At 43.7% G+C, this 22678-nt stretch overlaps 1 protein-coding gene across 1 annotated transcript in view; it reads right to left on the bottom strand.

Annotated features, from left to right (window-relative positions):
* Positions 1 to 14165, bottom strand: part of LOC144770435 (sulfotransferase 2B1-like) — a 548547-nt gene extending 534382 nt beyond the window's left edge. Inside the window, exon 1 of the mRNA XM_078654947.1 lies at positions 14039 to 14165. The gene's annotated coding sequence lies outside the window, so the exon portion shown is untranslated. The remainder of the gene's footprint in view (positions 1 to 14038) is intronic.
* Positions 14166 to 22678: the final 8513 nt, after the last annotated feature.

The raw sequence follows: 22678 nt of genomic DNA, 5'->3' as shown, positions 1-22678 counted from the left end.
CAACTGGATGTCTGACAACCAGCTGAAATTAAATGGGGACAAAACAGAGGTTCTCATATTGGGAAGGAACAAGGAGCTCTGGAACCCCTCCCATTGGCATCCTGAGCTGGGTACTCTTCCCTCTCCAGCGACTCAGGCAAGAAACCTGGGGGTCATTTTTGACAATACTTTGTCAATGAAACAGCAGGCAAATAAAGTTGCGGGCCTATGCTTCACCATTATTAAATGGTTGAAGAAGATCATGTGGATGTTGCCCCCTGTCACACAAAAAACCGTAGTCAACGCACTAATAACATCGCGTATTGACTACGGAAACATCTTATACCTAAGTTCGAACTTAGCAGTGATCAAGCGACTCCAAATGATACAAAACTCCGCCGCAAGACTCCTGTGCAGGATACCTAAGTTTGAAAGAGTATCTCACCACCTAAATGATTTGCACTGGCTTAGAGTTGAACATCGGATTAGTTTTAAAATCCTCAGTTTCATGTTCAAGATAAAATCCAAAACGGCACCCTCCTATCTACAAGCCTTAGCTTCCCCCTACCTGCCAACCAGAAATCTGCGTTCCCAAACTGCAGCGAATTTTTCTGTCCCCAGATACAAACTTCAAAGGACTGGCGGAAGATCTTTTTCGGTTCGAGGGCCGGTTCTGTGGAATTCCCTTCCCCAGTTCATCCGGAAAGAAGAAAGCTACACTAAATTCAGGAAATTTGTCAAAACTTGGCTTTTTCAAAAACAACTGTGCTAAACTCCAACTCAGCACCTGCCTTCGTTCGACCCAATGTCACAGGCGCCGGGAAACCCTTGTTGGGTAGCTGAGAGCCATACAAATGCAAAAAATAAATAAAATAAATAAGGTCACTGACTCTATCCAACAGTGTTAAGAGAAAGGGCTCCCGGCCCGGATGGAGTTCCTATTGATTTGATAAAGTGTAGCAATGAACTCTGGACCCCTTTGCTGAACAATGTTTTTCATAATCTTGAACACTCGCCGGTATTGAGCTCTTGGGATATGTCAACCTTAGTCCCAATATCTGAAAAAGGTAATTTTTCTTTGCCAAGGTACTACCATCCTATTTCACTCATGGATGCAATTGTTAAGGTACTAGTTAGAGTTTTATATAATAGGATCCACTATTCAACTTAATTCATGCCTTAAGGCGGTCACAAATTGGATGTCCGCAAGCAATCTGAAACTTAATGGCAGCAAAATCGAAGTACTTGTGGTCGGTATCAACAGATCATGATGGCTTGAAGTGTCATGGCGAAAAACAACTAGGCGGAATACCTGAGCCTGCCCAGGCTGCAACATTCTGGGTTTCTGGATAGAACACACTAGCTCACAATTGAAACACAGGCCTGGAAACTGACTCGTGTTTTGGCATTCTAAGATCCTTCAGAAAATTCTTACATATGTTACCACCTTTTATGAGGAGGGTAGTGGTGCAGGATCCAATAAATTCACGTCCAAAATATGGTACCTTCCTTTATTCAGGGAGTCCAAAGTACTTGACAAAAAGACTTCAAGTGGTCCAGAGTGCCGCAGATAGATTTCTTCACCAAATTCCAAAACAGCAATCAGCCAACCCAGCCATAGTAGCCCTTCTCTGGCTCCCAGTTCAAAAGATAATTAATTTCAAGGCACTTTGCATCACTCTTTCGGGTCATCGATGGGAAAGACCCACTCATCATTCGGAAACTACTCGCCTCCTATGTGCCAGTGGGATCACTTCGATCAAGTAGGCATGGGCCTTTGACAGTGCCCAAGGTAAAGAGAGTGAAATGTGGCGGCCCCTCCTTTGTGTATCTTGCTCTCAAGCGGTGGAACACCCTTTCAGCTTCCCTCAGATGTCAACAGTCGGTAGTCTGCTTTAGAAAGTTTTGTCAGCCCACTAGCACATTGAATTTAGAATGAGGTTAGTATAATCACAATATATCACAGATATATCACAGATAATAGTTGTTACAGAGACATATCCTAAAGGTTAAAATGCAAGTGCCAAACAGTTAAATGCAAGTAGAACTTTCACCTAGCCACTACGGGGACCACCAGGTAACACATCAAAATAAGCAATAGAGAAAAAATACTATAGTGCTAAATGCTTCCTTCACATCCTGGAACAGAGGGAAAGGCTTAGGGTGAGAGCTAACGTGCAAATCATGCTAATATCATTCAGAGGAGGACTGGATGTAAACCCATCATACCCACTCACTCAAAAGCCCATTGAAAGAGAAATATGTCAGAGAAGGCCTGTCATTCCTCTTGAGACAGTGGGCAGGCCCCAGCTCATCTTTGATGTTGGGCCCAAACCCGTTCACTTCTTTTCCAGGCTTTCTTGCCTTTTTGATCATATAAGCTAATGTCAAGGTTATAAATCATCAATAATGGAGCTAGTCATTGATGGAATGTCAGGAGATGTGGTTTGCACCATGCTGACGCAAAAGAAGTGTTGACGACTGCTACTGCCACAAAAACAAAGAGCTGTCCACCCTAGCAGCCATGTCAGTTTGCATGCCCAATAATATTGAATTGGAGCCATTGTTATGTCCAGCAACAGCTCTGTTTCCATGAACTTAGTTATTTCTTGTTTCAGTAAATCAGCAGGGATCCCGGGATAAAGGGGGACAGTTTCTGTTCCCCAAATTAGGCTATAGTACTAGACTTTCCCCAGAATCTCTTCTTTATAGTTGCCGAGATCTTAAAGGCTGAATTAAGGGTCTTGAATTTAACCTTCTTGTAATAGCTTAGTTCAATTATCTTTAAAAAGCTGCTTTTAGCGTCCTCCCAAAGAAGTAATTCATATGTAGGGGGGACAATGACCACGAGCCACTACTTTCTTCACTCCCACCTATAAGAGAGATGTCATATATTGTATGGCAAATGCAAAAACAACAGTTGATGGACAGAATGCAGAACAATGTCGTACATTCACCCCAGTAAAGAGATCTGGGCCTAAATCCATCGTTTTTTTGCACTCCACACCACCCCAGTTCAGACATGGCCATATGCAAATCAGCCTTGATCCTGTGCCTCAAGGGAACAGTCCAGCCCGAACTGCTAAGCCATGTCTTCCCTGGACCGGAATCAAGCATCCTAGGACCGGTTTCTGGCTATCAGCCGTCATCAGCCTGGATAGCTTGACTCCAGTGGTGTGGAGAGCACGTGACTCACGTCTGAGCATACCCGTCCCACTCGGGGTGACAAATGAAAAAACAACAGTTATATTGTATGGCAGCACCCCACTGTGAGAGATTTCGAGATTGGTAATGGCCCAGCCACCTCCTACCATGGATAACATCATAAATGTAAGATCCCTTCGAGCCTTGGCATACTACTAGATGTAGCTGCTGACCATCTCTTCCCTCATCTTAAACTATCAGCTTTCAAATTCAGGAGGGATTGTATGAAACAAATACAGTACTTTGGGTAGGCATAAAATCTTTACAAAATTACAGCATCCAACAGTAGAAATAGATTTATCCTCCAAAAATGTCTTTGTGCTTCACAGAGAATCGGAGATAAACTAGCTTCCACAATCTGCTCTAGGTCCGCTGCAATGTTAATTCCCAGGTAGACTTCTTCTCTAACAGTGTGGTCCTCAGCAGTTTGTACAAAATTGATTGACCACCACCAGTGTCTTGAATTGATTTAGAATATATCCTGCCACTTTCCCCTTTTCCTACTGTTTACATAGATATCACTGGTTCAAATGTCACTACTACTATATCATCGGCGTATGCCAAAAGTTCAGTACTCCTGCCATGAAATCGGTTGGGCTCAATTAAAGCATTAGGCTCTAACCTTTTGATCAGCGGATCTATGTAAAGGGCAAAGCGTAAAGGGGAACAAGGACACCCCTGTTGATAGGATCAGACTGCCCCTAATTATATGAAGCTTAGCAGTGGGGTTATGATAGACAGATTAAATGGCCTTGATATAGCCTTGCTCTATTACACAGCCTTGTTGCTAAGACTTTGGAATATATCTTAAAATCGCTGTTTACTAATGTAATGGGTTTATATGACCCGGGATGGTGCGGAGGCTTTCCTTTTTTTAAAAACACCACTATTTTAATCAGAGTCCAAAAGTCATCTATTTGTAGCCCTTTTTGTGCCTTCAAAAATAAATCAACCAGATTATCACCTAGTGCCGAAACAAACACTTAGTAAAATTCTATTGGTATTCCATTTGCCCCTACAGTTTTACCAAAGCAGAATTCCTAAAGGGCCACGTACCGTTGTCCCTACTGACAGGGGCATCTTAGAAAACCCAATCCTCTGGAGTGTCTTTAGTTACCGAGACTAATCCGAGGTATTCTGCTATCTTGTTGTCACCGGTTACCCCCTCTGATCGATACAATACCTCATAAAAACTTGAAACACTTCACGAATTCACAAGGAATTAGTGACCAGGTGAATCCCTTCATCCTTAATTTTGGTGATCTCTCCCTGTGTCATTCTCTGCAAAGTGCGTACCAAAAACACATGTACAACCCACTCACAAAATTCATAGCACTCCTTTTTTGTGGGATAAATATTTTTCAGCCACTTTATTGGACGAGATGCTATTGGTGGTCGATCTAGTCAGGGAAAGATTCTGTTCAGCCACTGCTAGATCATCTCCTCTTTCGGCAGTAATTATAATTCTAATCTCTGCTGCTGCTAATTCCCCATATAGTCTCTTCAGTAACTTTGCTTGAGTCTTTTGACAGCAAAGGGTAAAGCTAAGTGTCTCTGCAATCTCCCTTGAAAGCATCCGAAACTGCCCCTGAATGAGCTCTACCCTCATTACGATCTAGAAATTCTGAATCCACTGATTTATATGGGCAATATATCCCTCATCCCGTAGTAAGCCTCTTTCAAATTGAGCAGGCTTGGGCTTGCCCTGAACCAATAATATTCGGTATGTCAATGACCAGGGAGTTATGGTCGGACATGACTCTTGGATAGTTCTCAATTAATATCCTTTGAATCAGACTGATGGACGTAAAAAGATAGTTGAGCCAGACATGTTTCCTGGGGGGGGGGGGGGGGGGGGGGAGGTCAGAAAAAAGTATACCTGGAATTGGATGAAATATTTTTATAACAGATTTACACCAGCCTGTGGTTACTCTTGAGAGGATTTAGCAACCGAAGGACTCTAGGCTTACGCCTTGTATAGCAATGGTCTCCCATTTCAAGTAACTCATCAGGCAAGTTGATGTTCAAATCCCTACCCTTTATGATTGTTAAAATCTAACAAAGCTGGATCGTCTGAAATACAGCCATAGAGAGAACAGAGTGTAACTGAACTCCTTGTGAATAGACATTCGGCGATCACCCATCTGCCTAACATGTCAGAAGAGGGTTGTCTAACCCTGTAGATATTTTGCCGAATTAGAGCAGTCACCCTACGAGTGTTCGTGCTTTGTGTTGTGCTTACTCCTAGCATAAACCCTAGCTTTTCAATAAACTTTCTCCTCAAGCCCTCAATGTGTATTTCTTGCAGACGCACAATATTCGCTCCAAAAACGTTAAGATCTTCTGTGAAATGTCGTCTTTGCGTATTATCATTCAACTCACAAATATTAACAGAGGCAATGCGTATCTCAGTAGTACCGGTTATATAAGTGACCTAGATTGTCTAGCAGCTTCTTTCAGTTTCCTTTGCTATCCCTCCAAAATGGACCACACTGCACTCGAAAAAAAAATACCAAATGGACTCATTCACCTTTTCTTCCTCCTCTTGTGGAGTGCACACCACCACCATAAGAGCAAAACTCCCCACCCCTTGCCACTCGCTCCTCTCTATTGTCTCTCCCCCAACATATACAGTGAGGCAATCAGCCCACTGCTGGTTTGAATAATGACTCCTGTGATACCCCTCTTCCCAAACTCTAAGCCACCAATACCCACACTTTCTTATACAAACAAATAGAAACCGTGAGACAGAAAGAAAAGGGCACTTGTAACTTGACTCGCCCAAATCCCATAACTGTGTATCAGTCTCTTATTGGAATACCAACATATGAACTAGAAGCCGGGAAAACAGACAGCACCCCAGATAATTTTTTATAAGGCAGAGAGAAATAACACTGCAGAGGAATTACAGATCAGGTCCCATCTGTCAGTTTGCCATTTACTCCTTGTCCATGATCTCTGAAGTGAATGCCAGGGTCCTTTTGTTGAAGACACTCTTCTGGTGAGCAGGCTTCATCAAATATGCTTCTGCCCCAATTGTCTGACACAGCTTGATAAGCTGACTCAGCATCCACTGCCTCTCCACTGTCAAGGAACAGAGGTCCAGGTGCAAAAAAGTGACTATCAAAATTACGCTTGGCCTCAGGCTGGGCATTTTCAAAACAGCTTGCCGGAGCACAAAATTCCCAAAATAGACAATAATGACTTTCAGTTTGGCCAAGACATTCGACTTGTGTGTTTTTTGACTTCTTTGGCATTATGAGAAATCAATTAACTCTGGATTTACAACTCCCAATTCCAGGAGTTCGTTTCAGGGAAAGCCCTTTTAATAGGTTAGCCATAAACGCCCTGAATTTATTGCCTTCAGCCCCTTCTTCGATGCCAAGAAATCACCAATTATTGCATCTCTGTCTGTTCTCATAGTCCAATGTCTTTACTTTGAGAGCTCTGGGCATCTGATTATGCTTTTGTAACCCCACATCCGACTCTAATTCTGCAGTCTGGTTTTCAACCGAGACAATCCTCTCTATGATCTCAACACAAAATATAACCTAGCCTTATAGCCATCAGAGCAAATCTTTTACTGAGGTTGGTTGATGGAACTATATATTCACCTTGGGATGGTTCCTTTCTAATGTCTGGAAGAAAACACAAAGAGGTCCCTAAAGGAGTCACAAAGTGATCTCAACTACACAAAAAGGCCCTGTTTTTCCGGACAATACCAATCTCACAATGTGTCACAACCTACCCCGTTTCATAAAACCATAAAGGTATCAAGAAGATGTGACCACAGCTAATATATAGCACAAAATCACACATAATATATCGCTTGAGATCACACATTAACAGTATGAACAATACATATTTTAAAAAAATTTCAATAAAAAGAGAGAGAGATTGTTATGCAAAATTATACAATTGTATATTTATTCAGCAATGTTATCGTTATTTGACAAAGTGGCAAAATCAATACATTTTATCTAAAACAACATCATAAAAAACATTGACAATGATAATTAAAATGTTCATCAGAACAAGGGTCGACGCAGCGTTTCGGTAAGAAATGTCAATTAAAAAACCTTCTTCAGGACCAGTTCTGAGGTGTGTTCATTCCTCGGACTCAGTTGGATAGAGAAGCCAATTCAATGATCAGGATAGTGACTTCAGACTTTAAAAAAATATATGTAGACAAGTCTTCACATGGTTATGCTCATGTTCACGCTTGAGTAATAGAAGCCACCAGTATCCGCTCGTATGCGTGCTAAAAATTTGCCAACTTTAATCAATGGCAAATCGATGTAACTGTAGCCTTTTTAATTGGCTATTCTTGTTGACTGTAACCATTGAGAACTTAGCGGCATATTTATGAAGGGAGATGCATCACGCTTGTACCACATAAAAATTGGTACAATTGCGAAGCAAGTTCAAAATGCCATTTATGAAGCCACACAAGACTACCTTGTGTGGCCCTGAGTGGCTTCATTTATTTATTTATTTGAAAAGTTTTATATAGCGCTGGCTAGACCCGGAGGTATTGGAGCGCTTTACATGAGGACGAACATTGTTTCAGACCATAGTTACAAGTTACATGAGTTATTGGAGCGAAGTTACATGCGTTAAAAACATAGATGTAAGGGGGAAAAAAGCAGGCCAGGGGGGAGAGATTCAGGGGAGAGAGGCTAGGAGCATGGGCGATAGACGAAGAATGAGTGAGGGAAAGAGGGGGGGTTGAAGGAAAACACAACCGGGAGATGAGGAAAAACAGTGTCTGACATCCGGCGTGCTGTGATTCCAGTGGAAGATGTATCATTCGCACACTTCCTCTGTGTGTGGTTTCCTTTGCACTGTGGACTCTCTCAGAGGGGTCTCTGAAACTCCAGGGCATAAATACTGGATCCCTCCCCAACAAGGGGAGAAGGAGTGCTTTGGCAAGGGGCCCCCATTCCCACAACTCAGCTGTGTGCGGCTCCCTTGACGCTGAGGACCCTCTCAGGGGGGTCTCTGAGACTCCTAGGTATAAATGCTGGATCCCTTCCCAACAAGGGGAGAAGGAGTGCTTTGGTAAAGGAGACACACAATGGTGGTAAATTTAGGGATATTGATGTATTGCGTGGTATAACAGTTTTAGAATCCGCCCATGGGGCATCGTCATTGTCAGTCCAGGCAGGAAGTCTCAGTCGTTGGAGACCTCGGTGGCTACTTTTTGATGGCGTAAACACTGTAGCATACATCTGGCTAGACCCAGAGGTATCAGAACGCTTTACATGAGGAACGTTACATCAGTTACAAAAAAAAAAAACATTGTTACAAAATACATAAGTTACAGGTTACATCTGTTGATTAGTGGTGCGTAGAAGGGTGAGAGGGTAAAATAAAAGGGTAACAGGGAGGGTATGCGGTGGAAAGACAAAAAGAAAGTCTGCCCAATGTCTGGCTGGGTAGGTGACGGCCGAGGGGGAAGTCCGCAGCCCACCTCATCAAACACCTAGGTCTCCACAGTGCAATGGAGGGGATGGGCCGTTCAGTCGGTGGACTAGCTGTGAGGGTTCTCCGGGCAGCGATGCTCCCCGGCCTTCTTGTTGCACCCCCTGGTTCCCTAGATTCATGAAGCAGATGGCGCAGGTGAGAGCGGAAAGCCCAAGCAGCTTAATCCCCATAGCTGCAACGGAGGAGATCGGGCGATATATTGAGGTCAGGCACAGGGTCAGGCAGCTCTCTCAGGGGCCTTCACATCTTGCGGCGAGCCCCCACTCTTAAGAATGACCCTTCATTCTGCCAGGTTTATTGATGTACCCGTTGGAGAGGTACATTTTTTACATCTGCTGAGGCAGAGGGCTACCGGAGTGCAGGGGGGGGGGGTATGGTCGCTCCCGCTTAGGCTTACAGCACTCAGAGTACTCACATGGCCATTGGTGATGTGCCCGCTATGTCTGGGGCTCAGTTCAACGATTTGACGACATTTTCCAGTTTGCGTGCGCCCTCCGTACCCCTGTGGGATCTCCTTCAGCCTCAGATCAGCAACTCGGCAAAGTCCGCCATTTTGCTGCAACCGGGGTAACAACATGCTTGAGTTACGGAACACAGCTCAAATCACTTCATTGCATTACTCTGATCTGCGTAGGCATTCCATGGGCACTAGTTGTTGTTCCCATGCAACTCCTGTGGTTTTTATGCATTCCCAGATTTATCGAAAGTGTTAGACTTGGGAATGCGCCAAACTGATATGGTTTCCCAGGGGAAGCGTAATGAGAAGAAATATCTTCATTTTGTCTCATTATTTTCTCTTTCTATGTATGAAAAAAGAGTAATATGCCTCTCAGAAATGTTTTTTTAGAGGAAGGTAACAATACTGCATGCAACACAGACACAAGAGTGCCTGCATTAGCGATAGGCAGCCAAAACGGCACCATCGCAGGGACCAATGCAAGAATGTGCCACATTCTTTTAAATATGGTGCATTCCTCATCCTTCCCTGTAGTGCAGCACCGCGCAGTGGGGTGACTTGCTGCACTGCATTGCATTACTTAAGCCATGAATATGTACTCTACCTGTGGAGATTGAGCCACTTCCTTATCCACTGTGTCACACATTTTAAAAAACATCTCAAATAAGTAAGACAGCAACAAAGGACACATTCATGTCAGTTGAATTAAATCCGCATCTGGGTATCCACAGTCAATTTACCTCGTATCTACATCTAACCCAAAGGATTGAAGTATAGCTGGTGTGTTGTACTGTCTATGCAAGAATTGAAAATGTAGGGTCAGATTTACAAGAAACTAACGCAGTGCGGTGCCGCCAGTCATTTATCAGCGCTGTGTTAGTTTCGAAGCACAGGGATGCAACATATTTACAACAAAATGCCGCATGTCTTTCCTTCCTGCTGGTGCTAGCGCACAAACTGCCCTTAGGGTGGAGCAGCATTCTGACTCATTTACGATTGCTTGTAAATCTGGAAATGCATCAGTGGACTTGGGTGTTGCGTGGGAACACCTACAGCAACACCCATGTCACGCCCCTAATACACAATGGGTTGCGTGAAAAGGGGAGATATTTGCAAGCACTGGTAAAGTCATGCAGGGTGGCTTTACGTGTGCTTGTAAATATCACGCTGCAGGAAGCACTATCTGCGCAAGGGGCTTGTAAATCTGTACCGTAGAGTTTTCTGCCATTATACGGGATTTTCTTATTTTGCGCACAGCAATGTTAACACCTTTTTTCTTATATTATCTCTCCCAGCTATGTTTACAGCCAGAACCTGGAATCCTTTCTTTCAGTTTTTCCTAAGAGAAGCAGAGGATTAGCTGTTTGGGCTAGGACTAGTAATTAGTTGCATGAGCACTTTGAAATCTGAAATGTCTAACAAGTGGACAGGAATACTGATTATATTTGACCTTGGAGTCTAAAATATAGAAAATAATCAGAGGGGATATGAGGGGGTGTCATCAAGTGTTTTGAATTGTGAGTGATATAAATGTGTTCTCTCTGTACAAAATTCTTATGCGAGTAAGGCCCGAGGTTGGATGTTGGCATTCAGACTTGGACTGCGGTTGAAGACTATGGTGCTCTGTCAACCTTAGCTTAGACTAATACAATATTCCCACACCAACCGCCCTGGACAACCAATGCCAGGCCCAGTTGAACCAAGCCAGCAAACCCATGCATGTTGTAGGCCTTGGGATAACTTCCACCAATACCATAGCCAAGAGGCATACAACCTCCATTTCCTTCTCAATTACAAAGTGTGGTGAAGTGACAAATGACAAAACCAATAATATTCAAACTGTGCTTACACGACATAGTAATAAATGTCTACATCTGGTCCTGGAAAATTCACAGCTTGTTGGCAGTGTCAACACTTCCCACAGTGAACTTAGCTGTTTCCCCGCCCACAATAGCTCGGTTACCAGTGCGTGGGTCAACAGTGTGTGGGTCAACAGCTTGCGGAAAAAAAGCTTGGACTAAGGTATAGGTATGTTAAGAAAGAGAGAAATTTGGGGGGAAGCATTGGAAAGAGTGCAATCCTGCCTGACACTATTAATGGAGAGAAGTGTTGTCCTAAGAAACAGACTAATGCCTCAATCGCAATGTCAAATAATAATGGCAACATGAAGCTAGGTGTCCCCAAAATTATAATAAACTGCTTTGAAAACTGGTCATTCACCCTCAACTGAGCCCTAGGATCCGAATATAGCAATGCAATCATCCCACAATTCTCTCGGCCATATAGTGTCTTCATAGCACCGAGAACAGGAGTCTCTATTTCAGGGAATCGGGTGCTTTTTTAAAATCTTAAAACCGAGCCACTGCACTGAGAGCTGGTTGAGTGCAGTAGGGCAAAGAGAGTGTATAGGTTATGAGCCATTGATTAATCTGGCACAAAATTGAGCTGGCAAGTTCAACCCAGACATCAACGAAAGGAGTCTGGCAACTACTTTCACAGGTATCCTAATATCTTAATTAATAGCATCTTATCCAAGAGGTGCATTTTGTAGCCCGCTTTCAGGTTTTAAGGAGATTGATAATGACAGCCTTGAAGTAAAGACAATGATAGTGTGCCTATTTCCCACATCTCTTCAAACATTGCCAGTAGGTGGTGCACTAATCACCCTCCATATTCCATATAAAAGCCCATCACCACCCAAGGTCATCTAGTGGGATAGGGACTTGATTTTCTCTATTATTTAGTTGGCTTTGATAGATCACACCAGGATTTCCCTCTGTACAGCCACCAGTCAAGCCAATGTAATCCTATCCAATAACCTCATCACAATTGCCCCTGACTTGGCATACATACAAGTCCTTTTGATACCTCAAAATCAACTCAAGGACATCTTTGAAGGCCTTTTGAAGATCTGCTTCCTGTCATTAGTCTCATTGACATCACCAGATGATCACTTTAAGTGAGTCAAAACATCTACACCAGCATCCTATCTGGATTATTGCCCTCTCGTGCTACCTGGCGTAGTATACTTATTCATGCCAAATGTTGAATTCATACAGTTTCTCATGCATACAAAGGGCCACTGCAATTATGCAATTGTGGGGCTGCAGTGTTTTTCACATAATTAGGAGATGTGCCATATTTGCCACCTAATCCATCATCTGCTGCATAATCTTCAGATTTAAACAAAAAAAAATTCTAGCCCAAACGGTCCAGAAGTACATTCCAGATTTTCTGAAAATTATTATGACTTTCGATATAGCAAAACAAATTGGGTCTGTTGATGAGTGCTTTGACCCGTTTCGATCATATTTCCCTAGGTGCAAATCTGGTTCCCTGCTGGATGTGGTCCACCACCGATTGTACTGCAATATTTATGTTTTTAAAATCTGATGCTGGGTTTCATCTGTGTCATATGGTGAACAGCCTTTACCACGAAACTTTTACAACGCACTACCATTACGATGCAACTTTTACAACGCAAACCATTACAACGCATAGCGCTGGGGGGCGCTCTAGGATAGGGAATAGGTTTAATGTACTATCCAACACCTTCCCTACTATCCACGGGGACTGGAGTTGGAATAGTAAATTAAACTGTTCACTATCCAGCGCCCAAAAGCATTATGCGTTGTAATGGTATGCGTTGTAAAACTTGCGATGTAAAGGTAGGCGTTGTAAAAGTATGCGTTGTAACGTCATACATCGGTGTCATATCCACCTATCACTCCCACCCTTCACACTGAAACCACAACTCTGCAGTGATACCCCTATCTCAATCCACCCAACATATGTAGAAACTGAAGAACCTCAAGACCCGTCATTGTCAACCTCAAGGAAGACACTTGATGCATACATGTAAATGTAATTTGCACTTGTATAGCGCCTAACACCCAGGGGTCTCTAAGCGCTGTACGAATACTGCTGTGGAACCCTTCCTGGCCTGTTCCTGTGAGGTGTCCACTCCTGGGCACCCCCAAGGTGAAGCCAGGCATCCTAGCATTGTTAGGGCCGGTGTGGGGATTAAGCAAGCTATTGCCCAGAGTTGCAGAGTGGAACCCATGATTAGAGTTGGCACCGAGGTGAGAATTATCAGGTCCGAGGACATTGAGCCCAAGACCCTGCCACGACGGGGATTGAACCCTGGTCCCGGGCCAGACCTCTGCCTCAGGGTCTGCCGCTCTAATCGGTGAGCCACACTTCTCCACATGCCATTCAATGGACATCCAGAATCAGCCACCTGGGTCCGCTCCCTGATCCCAGGTCCACCATCATCAACCATCCGGCATTAATGTTGTCTATACTAACAGATAACTCTGGTAGGATTTGTGCGCAAAAAACTGAGTTCAGAGCAGAATTTCAATCAAACGTACAGTATTTCCAGCCTCCTGGTGTCCAAATGTACCAATCAATGTCCCGAAGAAGGCTCTTCGTACTTGATGCAATCTAACGGAGAGGAGGACCCACACATGCCCATCCACTGACGGCAACTGCATTCTGGCTCCACTCTCATTCCACTGCTAGTTTGCATCTCCCTACAAGCCTAGACAATTGTTTTACACTAAGCAATCTGGTCCATGCAATGTATCTTAAAAGCATGTTTTTAAAGTTTGTATTCCAACTTCAATCAATTTAAATGTGCACAATACAAAACATAACATGCTCACACTTTCATTAGTGCTACTGAAGACCTCCCAGAGTAGAAACACTTTAATGCCTCTGGTTTTCACGTTGTGCTCCACTTATATTTAACATTTAACAATTTCTCTTCTCCGTTTCCACAAACAATCACTCGGAAGCGGGAGGGGAGGAGGGCATGGAGGGCGCAGGGGGTCGGGGAGAAGTGAGGAAAAATAATAAATGAGGAACACACGCATTTTTCGTACTCCCGTTAAATACTACACTGATTACCTATCTGTTTTCCTCTTCAGGCTGCGATTCCAACCCTCAGTATCTGGAGTCTGGCTCAGTCAGTGTTTTCTCGGTTGACACTGACTGTTCTGCACTGATGCTTTGCCGACAGCCCTAAGAGTCCGTGGATCTTGTAGTTGGTGGTTTCGCACGCTCTCTTCCAGTAATCCTAAGGAGTTCTAAGTAGTGAACACGCCCCGCAGTGTCTCTCACTAACAGGTCAGACGAGTCGGAACAAAATGCCATTTCTAATTCAGTGAGAGCAGACACTGTGTCTGCTGCATACCTTTTAAACATGCTTGCTAAGTTCTACAAATAGAGCTTAAACTGCTGATTAGCCATTGAATGGCACTCTCAAATTCAGAGGAACTGAGGTTCAAGGAAACATAGACTTGCCAAGTTAGTTATTTACAAAGGAATCAATACAAACATTTGTAAGGTTGATAAAGGGGTGGTAAAATAGTTACTGCAGTTTATGAGAATTTCAGAAGATCTCTTTATAATAGCATAACATGCAGGTCATCTTGCATTACCTAGTGGAGTTATTTAGCAGTTGGAATCATGCCAGAGGTTAGTAAGGATAGGGGTGTAAAGGGCTCAACAATCAGGGACATAATGCCATATGTAAAAAACTCAGGACTTTGCAATTTCCAAATAATGAATATGTACAAATCACTATTAGGGAGTCCCGAAATAAGATGGACATAACCATGGATTCCACTAATAATTATTCCTACGAATTTGCAGAATACAGTCTTAATACAGGGACATCTTAAGGATTTCTGGGGGCCTGAGAAAGATATATTTTGAGCCCCCCTCTTTGGAGCAACCTTGAATTTTTTACCACTTTGGGGTCATGCAAGCTCTTTAAAGAGGCTAAACAATATTGAATTACATGGTAAACCTTCAGAAACAGGGTGTAGAAAAACAGATAAAAGCTCAATCTACCTGGTGTCCTCCAGTTCAATGGTACCAAAAGAAAGCCTGAACAAGCGTTGATAAAGCCTTTTCTTTCTGAGTTTGGATCCAGATTTCTTTACTTGCAACAACAGCATTTTATATGTAATTCAGTGTCTAAATTGCTTAAAACTCCCATTGTAGGAAAAACACTCTAAGGGTAATTTGTTAGATGTTTATTGAAATAGGGCATTATGTACAGTAAGACATTTGGAGAAAGCTCTTGAAATTGTGGCTTTAATGGGGGACTATTTGTAATCACAAATATATTCTCCTTTACTACTGATGTTCTTGTGGTTGCAGTCAAAATCAAAGAGCAGCTCATGAGGAATTTTACCATTTCATTGGTAAAAATCTAATCTTTTCTCTTAAATTCTCTTCCCCTGCCTTGTCCATCTCCTCTTCAATATATTTTGGCATGTAAGAGAAATGGGGCCAGGCACGATCCAAGAGATGCACAGAGATATCAAGATAATAAAATAGCGAAAGACGTGAAGTAGAGGGTGAAGGGTGGGCAACTCATCGGAACCCCTGCTTTGCAATGCATCTTCAAAACAGACCTCACTTTGCTTCTTGGAACATCCGCGGCACAATGCTCTGCAACTAGGATTTAAGGTACATTTACCAGTGGGACTAATTTGGTCCCTATATACGGCCTGCGCTCCTTCACGGTCAGTGATAGCATGTGTCTTTGTCCTAGTCTGGCACGACCAGATAACCACAGTTGGTGCTTTGTGCTTTTAAGCACTATTTTACCCAAATGTTTACAAATTGCACATCTCCGGTTCTACTAATTGATTACTATTTTACACTTTACTCTATTTTCCTAAAGTGGTGTGGAATTTTCTTGTATTGTGATTTCATGTTATTACTGTTTGTGTGCTTCATGAAACCTTTACACATTGCCTTGATGCCGAAATGTGAGGAGGAGTTATGATATGTACAAGTGCTTCTCAGCATGTAAGGTAGCCCAATGGATACACAGGGTCTCAGAGGAGTACTGGGGTCAGTCTCTAGAAGCATATGCCCAGAGTAGGGAGTGACACCTTCCTCACACTAGAAATAGGCGACCTCTTGTAAGTATGCCCCCATGAAATTCATCCTGGTTGCCAAGTCTGGACTCCAGAAAATACTGCATGAGATTAAGTGACAGTCAGAAACTGCCACATCAGTCTTCGGTAGATTTCCTTGATTTTTTCAATAGGGCACTGCATGGTTTGGTATGAGGAAGAAAAGTTTAGAATGTACTGGGTTGTATAATCTTGTTTTGAGAGAGCACATACTCAGTACTCATTTTATGGAGCACCTCACTGGCCCCACAGAGCTTGCAAAGGAGGCAGGCCTCTGGATCAGTATCAGAGTGTCCAAATAGGTACCTGGAAGTGACCACAGAAAGGGTGGTTTAGGTTTGCCCCAGGAGAATGAGGGGGAGGTCAAAGGTGACCCAGATAAGCCCCAGAGGAAGGTGAGGAAAAGGGTTCCTAAGCCTCTTTTGAGAAACAGAGGGAGGTTCTGGTGGGTGGTGGCCCAGCTGGCCCCATGTTCCATCTCCAATTCGTTACTTTCAGTGTTCCCAGTTTGCACACAAGCAGGGAGACATTGTTTGTCCTAAGAACCCCCTACCCTGATGGAAATTCTACAGGAGAGGCCAATGTGGCCTTAGGGAGTTTGGGAGAAGTAGCACCCAGAGGCAGATCATAGACCATGCCATGATCTCTCTTAGTTGTTTACAGATTAAGAGGGTAACCTGGTGATTCACCAGGGGAAACTGAATGAGATCCCTATCACTGCCTTGAGGGACACTGGGTTTGCCCGACCATGGCAGTGGAAGGGCTGGAGTCTGCAGAAATGTACACCGGCAGGGTGTGTAGGGTAACTCAGGTCCACCTCAAGGCCCTTTTATCCTTGGAGTAGGGTGGGGAGGTGACCTAGTGGAGACTCATAGTTTGTCCCCAGATTCTGGGGAATGAGTTGCCTCTGTTGTCAGGAGAACTGGGAGAGGCGGTCGACCTGGCTACGCTGACAGTTCCGTTCTCTGGGGGTTTCACTCAAGCAGAGGGTGTGGGAGCTGAGATGGAGGGGTACGGTGAAGGAGGACTCACCCCTGTCCCATGTTCAGCCTCATGTATAGACCTTGGACTGAAAAAACAGTCTCAGGATACCACCCATGGACTGGTGGTGTTGCAGGGATGCTGCACAATCACAGAACTATGTGTGGGATTATGGGACCTTAGTATATAGGGACTGAGTCATTCTACTAATTTAGTACCCATGAGCCCAGGACTCACTAACCATAGTGTCTCACTTGCCCTCCTAATCACTTACAGAGGAGCAAATGATTAGACTCCCCAAAACACAACACTCCCGACTCTCTCAGGAGTCATGGTTACAAAACACACCCTTTCACTCACACACTTGTACTTGTTCACAATAAGATCTGACAGAGGCAAGAACATGTTTAAAATATGTATTTTAACTAACATGCTCTAATATGCAGTATGCATACCACAATATGCAGCAAAAAGCATATTACAATTTCGGTCAGCATAGCAAGTAATCAGTTGATCATAAAAGGAGCCTAACCGCCCTCCCCTTGCACAGACGCAGGATGATTATATATTAGAAGATCCCTGGGTGGTATCTGCAGACCCCATACCTCAGTCTATAAATGGTAGTTCTACATCATAAGTTCTCTCATATACTGCTCCCTGGAAAGATCCCTCTCCAAGTGTGTGCTACCGATCTGTGCATTCCAATAAGAACAAAGTACGTATTCCCAAATAACAGCTGCATCTGTATGTTTCGTCTAGGTGCTTGGGCCCGACCAGAACAGAACAACAAGGGGCATTGTTGTTCGACCTCGCTGGCAATGTTCAGACTAAATCCCAGAAACCTGCAAAGCTTGAACACAACCGTAGGTTCTCATGTAAAAATATCAAAAGAAGCATTTGCCAAATAAACTTATGTAGTAAGGTGTGCAAAGCAGTGGACATTCTGCTGTGCGCTCATTAGGGGCGATTGGTGTTAGTGGGCAAAAGGAGAGTTGCCGTGTCATCCTGAGCCTCAGGGGAGAGGCAAGAAATGAATTTAAAAAATAAAGCAGCCGAAAAGAAATTTCTACTTGCTGGCTGCTCTTTTACGTTTTATGGGGCAGCTGTAATAAACTGCAGATGTCCTGCTGCACATGTGCCTCCCAGGGCAAGGTCATCTTTCGACCTGCAGGCACTAGCTACAACAGTGACATGACAGGGGGTGTGCTGAGTTAGAATGCAGTGGATTAGGCTGCTTATCAGGCATTTTTAAAAATGGCCCTGGGAGGAGTTGGCAGAACTCTGTTAATTTCAATGGCAGATGGGCAGGGCAGGCTTAGAGGGAGAAGAAGATAGTGGTTGGCAAAATTTACCAGTCATCACGAGAGGGGGCGTGCTGTAGAGTGGTGCAGCTCACCACTCTCCATTCCTTTCCTAGTGTGTAGTGTGTTTTCACTTTTGAAAGCGTTTTGCAGCTGAAGCTGAGCCATGTCTCATTTTGTTTGTTACAGCATAGGCTCAAAAGAATATAGGCTGGTAGGTGCCAATTATTTTTACTTTAAACTGTAATTAATATACTCACTTTTTGTGGATTTGTTATTTGCGTGCAGTTGGGCAGCCATGGGGTGGTCCAGCAGGAAAGTCTGTAGTTAAACACAACCCAAAGGTATTGGCGCGCATTACAGGAGCGCCCAGGCTACATTACTCAATGTCAGATTTTTTTAAGGATAAGTGGTTTGCCTAGAATCACAGGATATACTTGGGCCGAGCGCTGAGACTCAAACAGCATTTTGTGTCTTTTTCCTGGAACACCTGGCTCAGCTCTGCTCATACAGTCTGTGCTGAACATGTTCCTTTATTTTTACGATTCGAGCAATTAAACAATTAAGCTCCGGGGTCTCCTTTGCTGTAGGCTTTAAAATCGCTCCAATTAAACCTTCATTAATCAAACACAATAAGAGCTTTGAAATGTGAGTACAGTATTTGCTTGAATGGCATTTTCGGTTGTCAGGTCTTCGATCTGTTTGTGTGCAGCCGAATGAAAGGGTGAGGGACCAACAGCAATTTAAAAGAGCAGCCTGTACAGGATGTTTTGTTTGTCCTGAACATGTTAGTATAGTTTGACAATATGAGTCATCACGCTCCGGAATCTCCTTTGCTACAATAAATTATCAAATACAAAAGAGCTTTGGAAAATGGGGCAAAAATAGTACTATATACATGGGGGCAGATTTACAAGCCTCTTGCGCCACTTTTGCATCACTTTTCACGTGTAAAAGGGGCTTGTAAATCTGCCCCATCGTGTATTCAGAAAACTATGGGGCATATTACCAACAACTAGTGATAATTATCGCTATGTTGGCTTAGCGGCAATATTTTTATCGCCGAGCTGCGGCGATTTTTATCGCTTAGGAACCTTGCTATTATCAAGGTTTATCTCCTAAGCGATAGAAATCGGCCGAAATGCATGAATATCGCTGAAAAGTCAGCGATATTCATACATTACCGAGCTAATGCTCTTAGCCATGTTATCCACCTACCATTGGATAACATGGCTAAGAACTGCTCAGGGGCAGGTGTTAGCTTTTGGAGATATTCGCGCTTAGCGCGAATATCTCCAAAAGTTGGAAATAGGAGATAGCGATGACATCTTGGCACACCCACTTTGCATGTCATTAGTGATAAATTTCACTGACATGCAAAGCGGGGCCCAAGATGGTCGCTATCTCCTACTAGCTGTCGCTAACCGGTGTTAGCGACAGCTAGGTAATAGGGAGATCATTTTATCTCCGCTTTCTTGGCTTTAAAAGCCAAAAAAGCGGAGATAAACCCCCTTGATAATATGCTCCAATGTTATTGCATCACCATTTGATCTGCATATCATTTTTCAACACCCGTACATGCTTTTGAAAAATGTTTAAAAATTGCGAGTAGAATAGTTGTACGCATTTTTGGTTGTCAGTATGCACATGTGCCTGTGAACAGCGGGCCTCATTTGGCGATGGTGACTAAAGGGACGAAAACATACTCCCTTTCACATCTCCACACTCATCTACCAGGACGTTAGTGACATAAACTGAGCTACACGTGATCTACTCCACGTGTTTCGGAAAGGCTAGAGGGACCACTTGCAATCAGAGACCTGTGTGCGAACACCAGGCACAATTCAAGTTTCAGCAGAGTCACTTAGTCAGTCATAGCCTTTCATCCTTCAGTTGCTGATAAAGAATACTGTTGAATTTGGTAATAATAATGACATAATTATCCGTGTTTGAACAGAGTAAACTCACCAGGCTGTAATACCTTATATTGAAACAACTAAAAATGATTTTGTCCGATGGTCGAATGAGCCACACACTTCTCCAGATGACAGCACTAGTATTTTTAGGTACCTGGAAAACTCCATACTGCATTTATAAAATAAAGTGTTACATTGTACTTCTCAACCAGCAGTCAATAGGGGGTCTTGACTGCCTTATATGTCTGCATTGTACAATAACATTTAGATAGTGCTTACCACAACAGGCCAGACATTGAAGTGCTTGCCCACGTGATATATATGATACTCCGTGTAGAGTGTGTGGTGCTTGGAAAGTTGATTTGGAACACCACCGTCCATAGTAAGGTTACATCAATGAAATACAAACTGACATTTTTGAAAACACAAACTTGTTTCTGACAAGACAGATGAATAGTGTATTATTAGACCCATTTTTGTGAGATGCATGTGAAATATAGCATTCAATGGTGTTGCTTTGCCAATTTAAATACAGCTACCGCAGCAATAGTCAGTTCATAAACTTATGGCAGCGTTATAAGAATTCACTTTCCAGGCCAAATGGCATTCAGAGTGACACTTTTCGGATCACCTTTTGTTTGGTAGCGCCATGTGAAAGATGCATTTTTTTTTATTATATGTATAGATGAAAGCATCTTAGAATGTCCCTGAACATCAAACCTCAGCCATTTAAAGAACGGCACTCAGGATCGCGATCTGTCCGCCCGTTACATGGACCAAAACAAACATTTATAAGCAGCACCGCTTGTACAGGATGTTTTGTTTGTGCTGAACAACTTAATTTGGAAAAGTGACATATATTACCTCTAACCGGTACCAATTGCAGCACCAGGCCACACAGTCGTCTCTCTCCATAGGAGGCTTGATAAAACTGTACAAATGCTTGCAGACTCGCATGTAAATAAATCACGTTTTACTTTTCACAGTGGGCTTGGCTGTCCTATTCTCGAGTTCCATTGCCAGGAAAACAGTTGGCAGCCCCTCTGACTCCTCCTGAACCCTCAATCCTGCTGTGTGCTGTCTTTATGGCCTGACAAATGGCTTGCATGCAGCCTACATAAACAGGTTTGCTGAAAGTAGGCAGTTTCCAATGCAAGCAATAAAATTCAAGCAATTTGTCTGGAAATAAAAAAACACAGGGCCTAGTGGTAACAGATTCCATGGGTTGGCACAGACATGTTGCAATAGGTTGTACTCCATTCTAGTGTTATCTAATCTTTGAGAAAGGAGCTCCCAGGAGACCTGGTGAACAGGTATATTAAGAATGGTTATACTGAATAAGCAGCTACCTTCGTCAGTATCATACTAAATCTGTTACTTGATGTTGTAACTACCCTTTGCACTCCTCACAAACCTTTACCCCTCACCACTTTCAGATGTCACCTGCCGCCACTAATACACACGTGTACATACCGCCCTCATGTGCACACTCCAACATACAAATATATATAGACTCACAAATGAACACACACGAGCTATTACACTCGGACACACATACGCACAAACACCTGTACAATGAATAAGAACGCATGCAGAATTTACACGCACACACATACAGAAAGCAGCACAGTACCCTGTCCAGATGCTCTCCTGCCCGCCTCCCTTCCCCTCACCCCAACCCCCCAGGTGTAAGCCACAGTCAGTGGGCAGAGGACCCTCTATGCAATATCTCAGGGAGTTTCATAAAACGCTTGTACAAATGTTGTCTCAAGACTGGAAACAGACCAGTCTGCTTTTAACTACACGCCCATCTTATCACAGCTCTCAAACTTTCTTTGGTGCATTGCTTCCCTCCCCAGGATGCGGCACTCTTCTCGCTCACGCTGCCCATGCCGTCCGTGCCCTTTGTCCTGCCGTGACCTCTCTCAAAAATGTATTGGGGCGGTCAGTGTTCTGACCGCAGCCGTGCCATCACCCTGCATGGACAATACCCTGCTAGTGTCTGTTTATTTTATTTTAAAAGTCTGTGCTGCACCAGTGCCCTAGCCTGTACTGAAAGCTATGATCCTGGTACCTGGCCTCCAGCAAGACACACACACAGTCCTACCCCCTACCTGGGCAGTGTGTGAGCTGCAGCGGTGCCATCGCCCGAGGTTTACCCTATGAATGCAGCACCTGGCTGCAGCCGCCAGGCTGCTAGTGGCCTCACTTAGTAGTGCCCTTGGATGTCAGTGTCATGGCTGAGGCAGGGGCAGCACTGGAAGCGGTCCCTAAGCTATCAGTGCCTGGTAAGAAGAAGCGCCCTCATCCAGTACCTACCATAGGCTGCCAGTGTCATGATGGCAGCAGTGCATTCACTCAGCGGTGCTCTCAATCAATACTGACCATAGGCTGTTAGTGTCATGATGACAGCAG

This window comes from Lissotriton helveticus, chromosome 7 (genome assembly GCF_964261635.1).
Source record: "Lissotriton helveticus chromosome 7, aLisHel1.1, whole genome shotgun sequence".
NCBI classification, from domain to species: domain Eukaryota; kingdom Metazoa; phylum Chordata; class Amphibia; order Caudata; family Salamandridae; genus Lissotriton; species Lissotriton helveticus.
This window is presented reverse-complemented; position numbering and strand designations above follow the sequence as displayed.